Source organism: Malaclemys terrapin, chromosome 8, assembly GCF_027887155.1.
Source record: "Malaclemys terrapin pileata isolate rMalTer1 chromosome 8, rMalTer1.hap1, whole genome shotgun sequence".
Lineage (NCBI taxonomy): Eukaryota > Metazoa > Chordata > Testudines > Emydidae > Malaclemys > Malaclemys terrapin.
In genome coordinates this window covers 66,343,069-66,358,041 of record NC_071512.1, presented here as the reverse complement: position 1 = coordinate 66,358,041, position 14,973 = coordinate 66,343,069, and positions in this window count along the sequence as shown.

Below are 14,973 nucleotides of genomic sequence, written 5' to 3'. Positions count from 1 at the left end.
GATGCCATACTAGTACTTAGTACACGTTATGACTAAAGCAGAGCAATAGCCACATGTAGGGAAGGGTCCTGAAAGGCTTCTTGGCAACACACAGACACTGCCTGCTTTTAAAGGGACACACACAGGTGTTTTGTTAGTGCCTACTGTAACCCTTTTAACAGGCTGCGGATCGTGAGGGCTGCTACAAGCTATATTGATTTAATTCCATTCATTCCCTGAATGTGGCTAAGAGTATACAGATTTCACTCTCCTGTGATCCTATTCTTTCCTCCCCACAAACAATCCACACGCAATCAGGGGTCAAACAAAAGTAAGGACTGTAGGAAAAAAGATCTCAGTTTTGAGTCTGCAGGCCTGATTTTCTTGAAACTCACATAAGTGTAATGGAGACACTTGACTGAAGCCAAATTAAGTAATATCACAAGCTGGAATCAGTCTCCACAATAGGAGACTTACACACTCTGTTCTAAGAGCTGTGCACATGGGCTCTCATCACCCTGGATTATGCCCCAGGGTATACGTGTCTCTACAACGCTTCTGCATATGGAACTTCCTTTTTGGGAACATGTGGAGGTTCTTATTTCCAATCACAGGGTAACTGGTCCCTTCAAGAAAGAGAGCAGGATCCAGTGCACCTTGTGACATGCTTTTCCACCCCTGAGCCTTCCTATGCCCAAATGTAGGCTCGGTGGCCATCTTTTGTTCAAGTTCTCCAGTCATATAGGCACTACTACTTCCTCTGACACCAAAAGGTCTTGCAAATCTTTGTCAATAGCCTTTGTTTTGCCACTCAGAAACTGTGTTACAAAAACCAGGCCAGCACTATGTCCAATGAACTTTATACATCTCATGTAATCCCCCAGAGTTCTTGGCATGCCATAATTTATAACAGAGTCCTTGGGCTACCTGCAAAGCCATCTACAAGATCAGGTTGTGACCCTGGTTAAGTTTGTATAAACCTAGGGTTGCCAACCTAGGATTGTCCTGGAGTCTCAAAGAATTAAAGATGATTATTTAATTAAAGATGCCATATGATGAAACCTCCAGGAATATATCCAACCAAAATTGGCAACCCTAAAGCTATTTCACAGCTCTGAGGAAGTGCCTTCTCAGTGTACCCCCTTCAGCATTGAGAATGTCAGTAACAATATCCACCTCTTCTTAGGGTTTCCAATGACTCAGGTCTGCATATCCTTATCTGAGACTTTTAGGATTTCATTTAATTGAACCCACTTCTCTTCTTCCACCCACATTGTTATGGGAGTAATATCTCCCCCCACAGACCCTCTGTGTCCTTTCATACTTTTCTCCACAGCCAAAACATACTACCCATGGAGCATTTGTTTTTCTCCAGCCGATCTGGGTCCCCACCAGAGGGGCTGGAACTAGGTGCTGGTGGTGCGGCAGCACCCCCTGACTAGAAGTGGTTTCCATTATATACAAGGGTTACAATTTGGTTCAATAGCTCTCTGCACCCCCACTGTACAAATTGTTCTAGCACCCCTGGTCCCCACAGTCATTCATTTCAATCCCATAATAGTCAGGGGCCCCCATCACCCTGTAACACAGTGTCTTTAACAGTCTGGGCCTCCCCAAGTTTTCATAGGGTCCTGTGCAATGGGCCAGACCTCATAATCTAGATGTGGGGGGGGGGGAAGAAACATATTTACCTGTCCTTGTTGCCCACAATCCATCCATACAGTTGGGTGGGGCCCATAACTCTTTCTGCCTTTGGGGCAGTTAATCTCTTCCTGTCAGTGGATCCCCTCAAAATGTTGCCATGGAAGCCTGGAACTCCTCTGGTCATTGGTTCTGCTCTACCTGCCAACTTAGGAAGGTGGCTAACTCACCCAGGAAAGACAATGTCAGCAGCTTCCTGTTCTCCCTTCCCTCCTTGATTTGATGCAAACACCACCATATGTTAAAGGCATACCTGCCTGGTAGCACCCACTTCTAGCCAAGGACAGCTCAGCTGGGGCCTGCCTCAGTGTCTCCTTAACTCAGGCTCCCTTAAAAAGGGGGCAAATGTTCCCCCTTCTGGAGTCCAATTTATTACATTCAACAAGAAGTCTTTGAAAAGTAAGCCTCAAACCTTTCAAGCCCAGCCCACTTTCAGCTGGGCCCAGCCCCTCCTCCCAGACATCCTATCTTCCCTTCAGCATTCAAACACTCTTTTGCTTCAGTCCCAAGCTAGTCACAACTCCCTCCCTGAAGGGCTGTTTTCTTGCTCTCCCAATGCCTCTTGTCTGGAATTCAGGCTTCTCCAACAGACAGCTTCCTCCCCCAGCTCAGAGACCTACAGGGACCACCATACTCCCTGCAGTGTCTACAGATATCTCCCAATCATTTCCAGTTGTCTTTTTTTTTAAAAAATAAGGCCTAGATACCTTCCCTTAGTCCCTGTTGGGTAGCAGCTAATCAGCCCAGGTGCACTGGACACTGCTCCCTTCCTTGCAGGGGCCAGTCACCCTGTGACAGGAGCCCTGCTGCTCTTATCTGCTATGACACTTAATCACAAAGAGTCGAATTCACCTGTGCAGAAAGCCATGCTAAACCTTATACACCACTTACCGGGGGTTTAAGTGGGATTTAAGTTGATGCATAAGACTTGTGCTGTTTCTCCACACAGAAGTGAATATCACCCATATAGAACACAGTAAACACAGAGTAATATCAAGAAACAACACTTGTAACAACACAAGTGTTCTGATGTCCTCTGACATCAGGAAATGGTCAGCAATCCACAGGTGGTTTTACTCTGTAATCAATGGGGAAAAGTGACAGAACCTTCAGAAAAAAGAACAAAGAGTACTTGTGGCACCTTAGAGACTAACAAATTTATTTGGGCATGAGCTTTCGTGGGCTAAAGCCCACTTCATCAGATGCATGCAGTGGAAAATACAGTAGGAAGATAGATAATAGATAGATTAGATAGATATACAGAGAACATTAAAAAATTGGGGGTTGCCATACCAACTCTAATGAGACTAATTTATTAAGGTGGGCTATTATCAGCAGGAGAAAAAAAACTTTTGTAGTGATAATCAGGATGGCCTATTTCAAACAGTTGACAAGAAGGTGTGAGTAACAGTAGGGGGAAAATTAGCATGGGGAAATAGTTTTTAGTTTGTGTAATAACTCATCCACTCCCAGTCTTTATTCAAGCCTAATTTAATGGTGTCCAGTTTGCAAATTAATTCTAGTTCTGCAGTTTCCCATGAAAGCTTATGATCAAATAAATTTGTTAGTCTCTAAGGCGCCAGAAGTACTCCTCATTCTTTTTGCTGATACAAATTAACATGGATACCACTCTAGAACCTTCAGAGGATCTGAAGAAGAAGCTCTCTCTGAACAGGACTGTCATTAGCACTACAGGTGAAAAACCACCCCAAGACACACTCTCCTATTAGCCAGAGAGGAAATGGTAGCCTGCATTCTGACACATGTCAGCATCAAGGTTGAGCAGAAAAGCAGTGATGCGCATACCAGCATGTGTACTAGCGGCGTGATTATCCTCACTGCATTTTATATTTGGAATCAATTGACAATCACCACAACAGGGGATTTACTCACTGGGCAAACTGTTATCCTGCTGAGGTGACCTGTAAAAGGGTGGAATTGTCTGTTTTGACTGTTACTGTCACGCTTGTGAGTGGATTATGAGATTCTGCTCCCCTTTAAAAACATTGGTTTCCCTGTGTGTCAGAAGGAGCACGAAGCCACTTTCACCTTATGCCACCAAGAAATGTATGTATCTAGATCTAAAAATCAGATATTTAGATAGGATTTTCCACACGTGCCTCATCCCTAGTCTGAAAATCATCTAGGCTGCCTCTCTCCCGCCCACTCAGAAATTGTAACCCTTCTTCAAGCCTCGGACCTTAAAATCCAAAGCCCTCCGCCCTCTGTTTATAAAGACGTTAATGACTAGCAAATTTATCTTCACTTACTGTATTGCTCCATATCTCATATATGGAGGATTAGAGGAATCACCATGTCAGTAATAACCTGAAATGCCAGAAGTATGTGTTTCCATACTGTGCCAGCTTCCCGAAGAACAGTGTATATACAAAGAATGTTTAGCACATATGGTAGAGACAGTCATATAATAAATTCCATTTATCTTTGCACTTCTTGACCATTTTCACTCTACTCGCCCACTAATCCATCTGCCCCCAAAACTTCTGAGCCTTGTCAAACAGATGTCATTTAAAAAAAGAAACTAACAAGAAGACATTACACAACCTGCCAGAGAAATGTTTCACCAGTGCTGTACTAATGGTGTGGGAAGTGCTTTGGGATCCTTTAGAATGAAAGAGCTATTAATGAGCTAATAAATTAGGCCCCAATTCTGCAAGGGCTTACACACACGCTTACCTTCACCACTGAAGGTAGAAAACTAACTAAAACTGTCTGTAGGAGATTACCATAGTAGTGAAGCTAAGCATGTGAATAAGTGTTTGCAGGATCAGGGCCTTAGTGATCTTGTGTGTGAGAAAGAGCTGGTATTTGAGTTGACTTCTTTTCTCATATCTCACCCTACTGTACTGTAGGCTACGTTATGGAACTGTCTGTAAGAGGCAAGCACTTTTCTGAGACTCCTGCATTACTCAATCACAACAGGAGGAATTAAGGATAAAAAGATAAGCTTCACTTCAGAATTTTCTTGCTTTTGTCAGCTAAGGTTATGGCCTTAATAGTATTTCAAACTTTTTTTTAATATATGTAACATATTCTGGGCTTGGGCTATTTTACGCCTGACTGACATTTAGAAAACAACATGTCAGTCGTCTTTTAGTGAGAACATGCTTGCAGCATGCAGTGGAGAAAATGTTAGCATAGCAAAGAGTGCTGTGAGCAACAGAACATGTCAAGGTCCTTCCTAAGTCAGTTGAAAATGTTTTCCTGTGAGGAAGAGGATCAGATAACTCTAAAGCACGGATAAAGCTAGTTAAACTATTTATTGCAAATAATTTTAATTGCTGGTTATTCTGTTTGCAAATTATTTAATTTTAAAAATTATTAATTTTGTTGTTTTTAAATATTCATCAGATTTTTTTTTTTTTTGGCTGCATTCCAATTGCTGGTTTGTTCACTTCAATTATACAGTTCAATTCACAGTGTGTGATTGGTCACCTGAATCACATGGCATTGTTACTGCTCCCTGACTGGATGGCTGAAACTTTTTTAAATAAGAAAATGAAAAGTGGCAAATAATGATCACCACACGTTTTAGACAAAAAATAATTTGAAGATTTTTTTGCATTGGCAAATATTTGTAAATCCCCAGTATACTCATAATAATTAATATAATACTATGTATAACAATAAACTGAACTCATCACTTGTCTGAATTTACTTCATATGATACCTGACCAGCTCTTGCCAGAACTGATGGTAAGTAAGATAATGAGAATCTTCAATTAATGTCATAACCATGATAAATAGGCCCAAAATGCAAAGTTCAAGTCTGGAGATAAACTTTCACAAAGCTCACCAGAGAGATGATCAGTTCAGATCCAAACTCTCAAAGATCAGGGTGTTCAGAACAGGCATTTTGGTGTAGGGTATGTCTCTATTGTTTATTTCTCCTCCTCTGCAATTAACTCACCTTTCTTTTTGACTGCCTGGTTTCTACTAAACCTTCCCACTGCAGGTTTGCCCTCATAAAGGAACCTTTCCCCACCATGCTTTTCTAGGGTCTGGCTGGCCCTTTGACTATTGCAGAGAAACTCTCCTGCAGCCTTAAAGTGGCCATTTTGCCACTGCTTGCTCTTTGTTACTATTTCTGCTTCCTGAGATGGTAAAAAATTTTATCTTTCCATAGTTTTTCCTTTCTTCCTCCTCACAAGAGGGTGCATTCTGCAAGCTCCGTGGAAACTTTTTAAAGACACCATAATAGAGGCTCAACTTAAATGTATACCCCAAATTAAAAAAACATAGTAAGAGAACCAAAAAAAAGCCACATGGCTAAACAACAAAGTGAACGAAGCAGTGAGAGGCAAAAAGGCATCCTTTATAAAGCGAAAGTTAAATCCTAGTGAGGAAAATAGAAAGGAGCATAAACACTGGCAAATGAAGTGTAAAAATACAATTAGGAAGGCCCAAAAAGAATTTGAGGAACAGTTAGCCAAAGACTCAAAAATAATAGCAAATTTTTTTTAAGTACATCAGAAGCAGGAAGCCTGCTAAACAACCAGTGGGGTCACTGGACAATCAAGGTGCTAAAGGAGCACTCAAGGACGATATGGTCATTGCAGACAAACTAAATGAATTCTTTGCATCAGTCTTCACGGCTGAGGATGTGAGGGAGATTCCCAAACCTGGGCCATTCTTTTTAGGTGACAGATCTGAGGAACTGTCCCAGATTGAGGTGTCATTAGAGGAGGTTTTGGAACAAATTGATAAATTAAACAGCAATAAGTCACCAGGACCAGATGGTATTCACCCAAGAGTTCTGAAGGTGAAATTGCAGGACTACTAACTGTTGTCTGTAACCTATCATTTAAATCAGCTTCTGTACCAGATGACTGGAGGATAGCTAATGTGATGCCTGTGACGGGTTGGATCACAGAAACCCCCTTGGGAGCTGCCACCCAATGTACCAAGACTACCCCTGTTCCTGTTTTCCCTGCCAGCTCAGGACTCCAGCACCCTGTCTTGCTGAGCCAAACTCTCCCGTCTGCTGCAACACAGACCCAGGGTCTGAATCACTTGCCCCAAAGCTGCAAGTTTACCTGAAAACAGCTCCCAGAAGTGTGCTTGTCTTTAGCACTCAGATGCCCAACTCCCAATGGGGTCTAAACCCAGATAAATCGTTTTACCCTACATAAAGCTTATGCAGGGCAAACTCATAAATTGTTCGCCCTCTATAACACTGATAGAGAGATATGCACAGTTGTTTGCTCCCCCAGGTATTAATACATACTCTGAGTAAATTACTAAATAAAAAGTGATTTTATTAAATACAGACAGTAGAATTTAAGTGGTTCCAAGTAGTAACAGACAGAACAAAGTAAGTCACCAAGCAAAATAAAATAAAATGTGCAAATCTATGTCTAATCAAGCTAAATACAGATAATCTCACCCTCAGAGATGCTTCAATAGGTTTTTCTCAGACTGGACACCTTCCAGGCCTGGGCACAATTCTTTCCCCTGGTACAGCTCTTGTTCCAGCTCAGGTGGTAGCTAGGGGATTCTTCATGATGGCTCCTCTCTCCCTTGTTCTCTTCCACACCTTTATATATCTTTTGCATAAGGCGGGAACCCTTTGTCCCTCTGGGTTTCCACCCCCCCTCACTGGAAAAGCACCAGGTTAAAGATGGATTCCAGTTCAGGTGACATGATCACATGTCACTGCAAGACTTCTTTATTCACTTGCCAGCACACACATATACAGGAAGACTCACAGGTAAATACAGCCATCTGCAGACAATGGGAGTCATCAAGATTCCAAACCATCCTTAATGGCCCACACTTTACATAATTACAATAGGCCCTCAGAGTTATGTTTTATATTTCTAGTTTTAGATACAAGAGTGGTACATTTCTACAAATAGGATGATCACACTGAGTAGATTATGAGCTTTGTAATGATACCTTACAAGAGACCTTTTGCATGAAGCATATCCCAGTTAAGTTATGTTCACTTTTTACCATATTTTTCTAAAACTATCCCAGTTACATTATATTCACTTATTATCATGTTTTTATAAAACCATACAGACTGCACAATGTCACAATGCCAATTTTTAAAAAGGCCTCCAGAGGTGATCCTGGCAATTACAGGCCTGTAAGCCTGACTTCAGTACTTGGCAAACTGGTTGAAACTATAATAAAGAACAATATTGTCAGACATATAGATGATCATAATTTGTTGAGGAAGAATCAACATGGTTTTAGTAAAGAGAAATAATGCCTCACCAATCTACTAGAATTCTTTGAGGGGGTCAACAAGCATGTGGACCAAGGGGATCCAGTGTACTTAGATTTTCAGAAAGCCTTTGACAAGGTCCCTCACCAAAGACTCTTACACAAAGTAAGCTGCCAAGGGATAAGAGGGAAGGTGCTCTCATCGATTGGTAACTGGTTAAAGATAGGAAACAAAGTGTAGATATAAATGGTCAGTTTTCAGAATGGAGAGAGATAAATAGTGGTGTCCCCCAGGGTTCTGTTTTGGGACCAGTCCTATTCAACATCTTCATAAATGATCTGGAAAAAGGGGTAAATAGTGAGGTGGCAAAATTTGCAGATGATACAAAATTACTAAAGATAGTTAAGACCCAGGCAGACTGCGAAGAGCTACAAAAGGATCTCTGAAAACTGGGTGACTGGGCAACAAAATGACAGATGAAATTTAATGTTGATAAATGCAAAGTAATGCACATTGGAAAGCATAATCCTAACTATCCATATAAAATGATGGGGTCTAAATTAGCTGTTACCACTCAGGAAAGAGATCTTGGAGTCATTGTAGATAGTTCTCTGAAAACATCCACTCAATGTGCAGCAGCAGTCAAAAAAGCAAACAGAATGCTGGGAATAATTAAGAAAGGGATAGATAATAGGACAGAAAATATCATGTTGCCTCTATATAAATCCACGATACGCCCACATCTTGAATACTGTGTGCAGATGTGGTCGCTCCATCTCAAAAAAGATATATTGGAATTGGAAAAGGTTCAGAAAAGGGCAACAAAAATTATTCGGGGTATGGAATGGCTTCTGTATGAGGAGAGATTAATAAGACTGGGACTTTTCAGCTTGGAAAAGAGATGGCTCAGGGAAGATATGATTAAGGTCTATAAAATGATGACTGGTCTAGAGAAAGTAGATAAGGAAGTGTTGTTTACTACTTCTCATAACACAAGAACTAGGGGTCACTAAAGGAAATGAATAAGCAGCAGGTTTAAAACAAACAAAAGGAAGTATTTCTTCACACAATGCACAGTGAACCTGTGGAACTCCTTGCCAGAGGATGTTGTGAAGGCCAAGACCATAATAGGGTTCAAAAAATAACTAGATAAATTCATGGAGGATAGGTCCATCAATGGCTATTAGCTAGGATGGGCAAGAATGGTGTCCCTAGCCTCTGTTTGCCAGAAGCTGGGAATGACTGACGGGATGGATCACTTGATGATTACCTGTTCTGTTCATTCCCTCTGGAGCACCTGGCACTGACCACTGTCAGAAAACAGGATACTGGGCTAGATGGACCTTTGGTCTGACTCAGTATGGCCGTTCTTATGTTCTAACTTATAGCCTTAAGTGACATCCAGGAAAATGCTTGGTCCAACTCAGAAAATAGCAATGTTCTGCCTGCTAGCTAAACCCAGTAGGGCAATTCTTACATTTATTCTCATAGCTCCTAGGATCATTCTGGTGGTTGAGCCCTAAAAGTAGTTCATCCTTCTCCTTTAAGGAGTTCCTGAGGAATTATATATAGATTGTAACTATACAGACACACTTATTGGGGGAAAAAAATGAATTTGCAGGTCATTTTTGTCTCTGTGGTGCTTGTGGTCATGGTACTTCCTTTTGGGGTGAACATGTGGACGTTCTTATTTACCTGTTTGTTGCCCAGTTGCTCTTGTCTGCTAAGAAACTTAATCATGTAGGGTCAAATTCACCGTTGCAGAGAATCAGAATAAGAATCATAAAAAAAAAAAGAATAATTTTTGTCATCTCCTTTACAAGTGTATGAAGTTGAAGGAAATCTTACTCAAGAGGGAAGTGTGATGTGTACTAGGGAGCAACATGATGAAAACCTTCAGGGTCTGGTTTACAAGTCACCTGCATTTTCCTGTTGTTCTATTGCTGGTGAATCCTGACATACCTGCTCCTTTTATGAGCCCATGATGATTTGCACGCAGATCACAGCTTTATATTGGGAAAATCAAAGATGGAAAAGAAGCCAGCAGGTCTCCATCTCTGACTGTGCAAAGAGGAAGTGCTAAGAAACAAGATGGATCCTAAGAATGGAGAGGGGGAATATGACAGGTTCCTGGCTGAAGTCTGTAGCATTTCTCATGGCCCTCTAAAGAGGGGAGCAAGGAACTAGTGGGCAGTGCCCTTCGTGGCATAGTATGAAGTAATCACCACCTTCCTGATCTCAGTGAGCTAGGTCTTCACAGAGCTGGCTAGAAAATAATTCCACAATAATGGCTGAGCTTCTTCTAAATTCCCAAAACAAAACAAAAAAGTCATTTAAAAAACTAGGTAAAAGTTTCTTATGGTGGTAATAATACTTAACATTTATGTAGCTCTTCTCACATTCAACTAATTTTATAAACATTGTGGCGAATCCCACCTGCCTTGTCACATTTGTACAGCACTTAGAACTCTGGCTAAGCAGTTATTAAAAGTATAAAAATCATCTGAGAAGATATGTTGAATGCTATTTATGCATAAGGCATCCAGAATTACACCTATTATCTAATGACTCTTTACAGCAATCCTTTGAGCTAGGTACAGTAAGTATTATTTCCATGTCACAGATGGGAAAATTTGAGACAGAAGGGATAAATAACTTGTTCAAGGTCACAGAGGGAATCAGTGTCACAGCTAGAACTAGATCTCAGCATTTCTTAGTTCCTTGGAGTATATTCACACCAGTATACCTCTTTCCCTTTCTTAGGGCAAGTCTTCACTACGCGGGGGGGGGGGGGGGGGGGGTCGATTTAAGATACGCAAATTCAGCTACACGAATAGCATAGCTGAATTCGACGTATCGCGGCCGACTTACCCCGCTGTAAGGACGGTGGCAAAATCGACCTCCGCGGCTTCCCATCGACGGCGCTTACTCCCACCTCCGCTGGTGGAGTAAGAGCGTCGATTCGGGGATCGATTGTCACATCCCAACGAGACGCGATAATTCGATCCCCGAGAGGTCAATTTCTACCCGCCGATTCAGGCGGGTAGTGTAGACCTAGCCTTAGGAAGGGAGGATTAAGGGAGAAATGAGGACTAACAAACTGAACATAAGTTCACCAAACAAAGCAGCTAAGAAGAAAGTCTGTTCAGTTGTGGGATGTGTACTTGCTGAGCGATCGTTCTTACCAATGCAATATAGCTTTGCTTGTAAGACTACACCTGAGATACTGTGTACAGCTTGGGTCTCCACATTTTAAAAAAATGCACAGAAAACAAAAATGTTCAAAGAAAATGAAATAAGCAACAAAAGGAATTGGAGAATTTGATTTAGCTGCAGTGAAAAGTAAAGGGACATGAATTCATTTAGCCTTATGGCACAATGGATAAGGGGATAGACGTGAACTTTGTGTAAATTAGCTATCAGCGAACCTATTTAAAAAAGAAAAGAAAAATAAAGGTCTGTCGCATCTTAGGCGCATTTAACATGCGCGATTTCAGCTTTACACGGTCGGCAAAAACAAAACAAAAACAACAAAAAAAGAGAAAAATAACAATTTAAATACTGTTTCTGTAGTGCGGGCGATTCCGCCTGCCATTACACTCAATGTAATTTTGACTATACGTGATTTTCGCTTTAGGCGCTGACTGCGGAACGTAACCCCAGCATAAGATGAGACAGACCTGTAGGCTGTCCCAGCCCATCCTACTATCCTCTCAAACCTTTGCCCCTTTCTAGAACTGACCTGAACTGACCCTATTTGAATGATCTGAAATGTTTGATTCACTGTTTATCACATAGCCCCTCACTTCTGGGTTTTGTTCAGGACCAGAAAGGCCAAAATACTATAAAAAGCTAGTTCTTGTGTTTCAGGCCAGACCCCAAGCCTTTGTAAAGGGACTGGAGTTGCAATCTGAAATCCCAGAAATCAAGTCAGGGAACTCCTGCTCTCATCAAGTTTCCTGAGTACAGTCTGTAGCTGCACTAAGGTCAGACAGTTTGGATAAGATTCAGACAAGCAAGTTCTTCTCCAGATGAACCTTTTTTGAGATTTTCCTATTGTTATTATAAATACTTAAGGCAATGGAGCAAAAAGAACTATTGATCTGATCATCAGTTGTAATGGCCTGATCCTTCAAGTCCCCTAGTCTCTGAACTCCCACTGACTTTTGTAGCAGTACCTCACATGGAGAGCTTGTAGGTTTAGGTCCAAAATGAGACACAGTGGTTTTAAAGTAATTAATGTTTATGAGGTACTCAGCTATCATGGTGGTGCAAGGCACATAATTACCTAGATAAAGATTAAACTGCAGAAGAGATTAGCTTATTTGATGTGGAGAATGTGGGAATTTTTGTAATATTTATTGTGAATAATAAGTGTGACTCAGTTTGCCCACTCACTTTGTATTGCTAACCACTGGGCATGAAAGAGTTAATTTCCTCCTCTGAGACAGGGGAAGAGGAATTGGTGGATGTCATATACACCAGACTCAGTTGGGCCTATAAAGAACCAAATGGAATGCACACATGTGAATGGAGGGTCCTGCACAAATAATGGAAACCTAAGTGCCTAACAACGAAGGAAAAAAAACAGGTGGCCACAGAGTGATTGCTTCTGAAAACAAAAGAAACCAGTTTCGAGCAGAGTTTGCTGCTATGCTCAGACAGGGACACAGATTCAAAAAGAGACTAAGATGGATACCAGCCAGCGAACCATGGACGAATACGGCAGTTGCTTCTTCCAATATAGACTTAGTGTTAAGCTTGGCTTTTCCATGCTGACCTAAGGACTCTCAAAGACTGTATACCAGTTGACTAATAATTGCTGGTTTGTTTAGAAAGGCTTCCCTGTGTCATTGCAGCTACTCACTGGTTGCATTGCTCCCTGAAACAATTAAAGTCTATAAAGAGGTATCTGAACTCGTTGGGACTTGCTTCTTCTTAGCATGCACAACATGCCTCGGGTGGCATGTAACCAGGATTCATCACTGAATTTGGTCCACTGTTTGGATCATTAGCTTCCCCAAGTTGGGCCAGGTGCTGACGGGGAGTGCATCGTGAATGCTGATCCATGCCCCCCTTTGGGACTTGCTGTAGAGCCATAAAGAAAAACAGGGTACTGGCGTCTGAAGGCACAGTCTGAGTTTTAGAGCTTCAGGGCTCATCCTTGTGAAAAACTGAGCTTCGAGCTTGGTAAGTAATTGTGGTACTTCCATAAAAGTGTGTAAAGGCTCGGGCATCAAACCCCTGTAGGTCCATGACACTTCACTATTAGAAAAAACTAACTAAGTACTAATAGGACAAAGAACGAGTGGAACAATTTGTCTAGCCGAGGCAGTTATGGTTGATTCAATATAGATACATAAGTCAAGACTAAATATGTGAAAAGAACAGAATAACTATGTTTGCTTAGTTCAGTAGACCTTAACCCAAGAGAATCTGATTCTTGATTGCAGAGCACGAAAATAGCATCATTAAGGTTAAGATTTTGTCACAGTTATTTTTCATAAAAGTCATGGACAGGTCGCAGTCAATAAACAAAAATTCACAGAAGCCCATGACCTGTCTGTGACTTTTATTAAAAGTAATTGGTGGGGGGCTGATGTGGGGATGACTGAAGCCTTAGCAGGGTGGGATGAGAGCCTGAGCCCCATTGCAGGGGGGAGAGGGTCCAGCACCCGCCACCTATAACAAATAACAGCTCTAGCACCTTGGCACTGCGGGGCCCCAGCCAGCTGATAGCTCCAGGCCTGCTACCCCAGGGCTGAAGAGGAAAATGTCACGGAGGTGTCTGAAAGTCACAGGATCCATGACTTCCATGACCTCTGTGACATAATCATATTCTTAAGCGCTATTTAAGTATGTAATGGTCCTCACTCAGGGTCTGGTCAGGGAGCATGGCCTAGTGATCATAGCCACACCCTCTGATTGCCAAGGGGTGTGTGGGGAGGGGAGCCCGGGACTTCCCATTCCACCAGGCTCTGACCCAGGGCCCTTTGGGCTACCAGCAGTCTGGCAACCAAGGCTGCTTAAGGCTGTCCTTCCTGGGACTCTTCCTCTCATTCCCACCCTCCCCCAACCCTCCACCCGGTCAGCTTAGTCCAAGGCTTTCCCTTGTTGGGAAAGTCCAAACCAAAATAAGTAAGAGAGGGTTACCATTGTCCAGGGTCCACAGGCAGGGGAAAGGGAACTATAGTTCTACCACCCAAATGAGCTAATTCCCTGTTTTTTAATTCCTCCAGCAGATGGAGCATTTGCTGCAGGTGTGGCCAGGCCAGGCTGGCTGAGCCCAAAATAATCCCATAACCCCTTGTTGCCCAGTGTGGGGTTTGTACACCCTATCACAAAGTACCAGGCATAAGGGATTTATACATAGTAAGTCTTCAGCCGTATATCCCAATGTAACAAGAGGGGGCTTATAAGGAGAAACAAGAGGCCTTCAAAATGAAAGTAGAAAGAAAGCCAAGCATTCAGAATGACACCACAACTTCACCATTTTAAGAGCCACGTTCTGCAATACCTACTCATTAGGCCCCATGTGCCACAAAATGGGCATCCAGTATTGGTCATGGACTGTCTTGCACCCACTCTGCTTTTTCTTATGTAGCATATGTTTTCTCAAAGTGTTAAAATTGTATGTTGTGCCTATTAAATGTGCCAGATAGTCAGACCTACATAATGAGGGCTATTTTCTACCAGCTGAAGAAGTACAGTACAAGCAATGGCACCACAGGCCTTAGTCTAAAACAAGAGAGTTTGCCTATTAATTGCAAAATCAGCTCAAACTTATTCCTGTCCTTTCTGCTGAGACTGCCCCCAAAGGATGCCTGCTGTGCTAGCGGGTGTAAGAGTTTGGCAAGGTTAGTTACCTGCTATGAACTGGACTGAGGTCACCAACACTTATGTGGTATTTTTTAAATGTACAGTAGTATTTTGTACTTGTATTTTGACCTTTTTTAATGCAACTTTTTTATTGGTTTCAGATATTTGATAGCATTCCTTTTACCTCTTTAGGACAATTATTCACCTAAAGTTCTGTCCAGAGATTGTTCCCTGTTGCTTCTTTGCCCCGGGATCAGATTGCAGGGGGCCAGAGCAGGCTA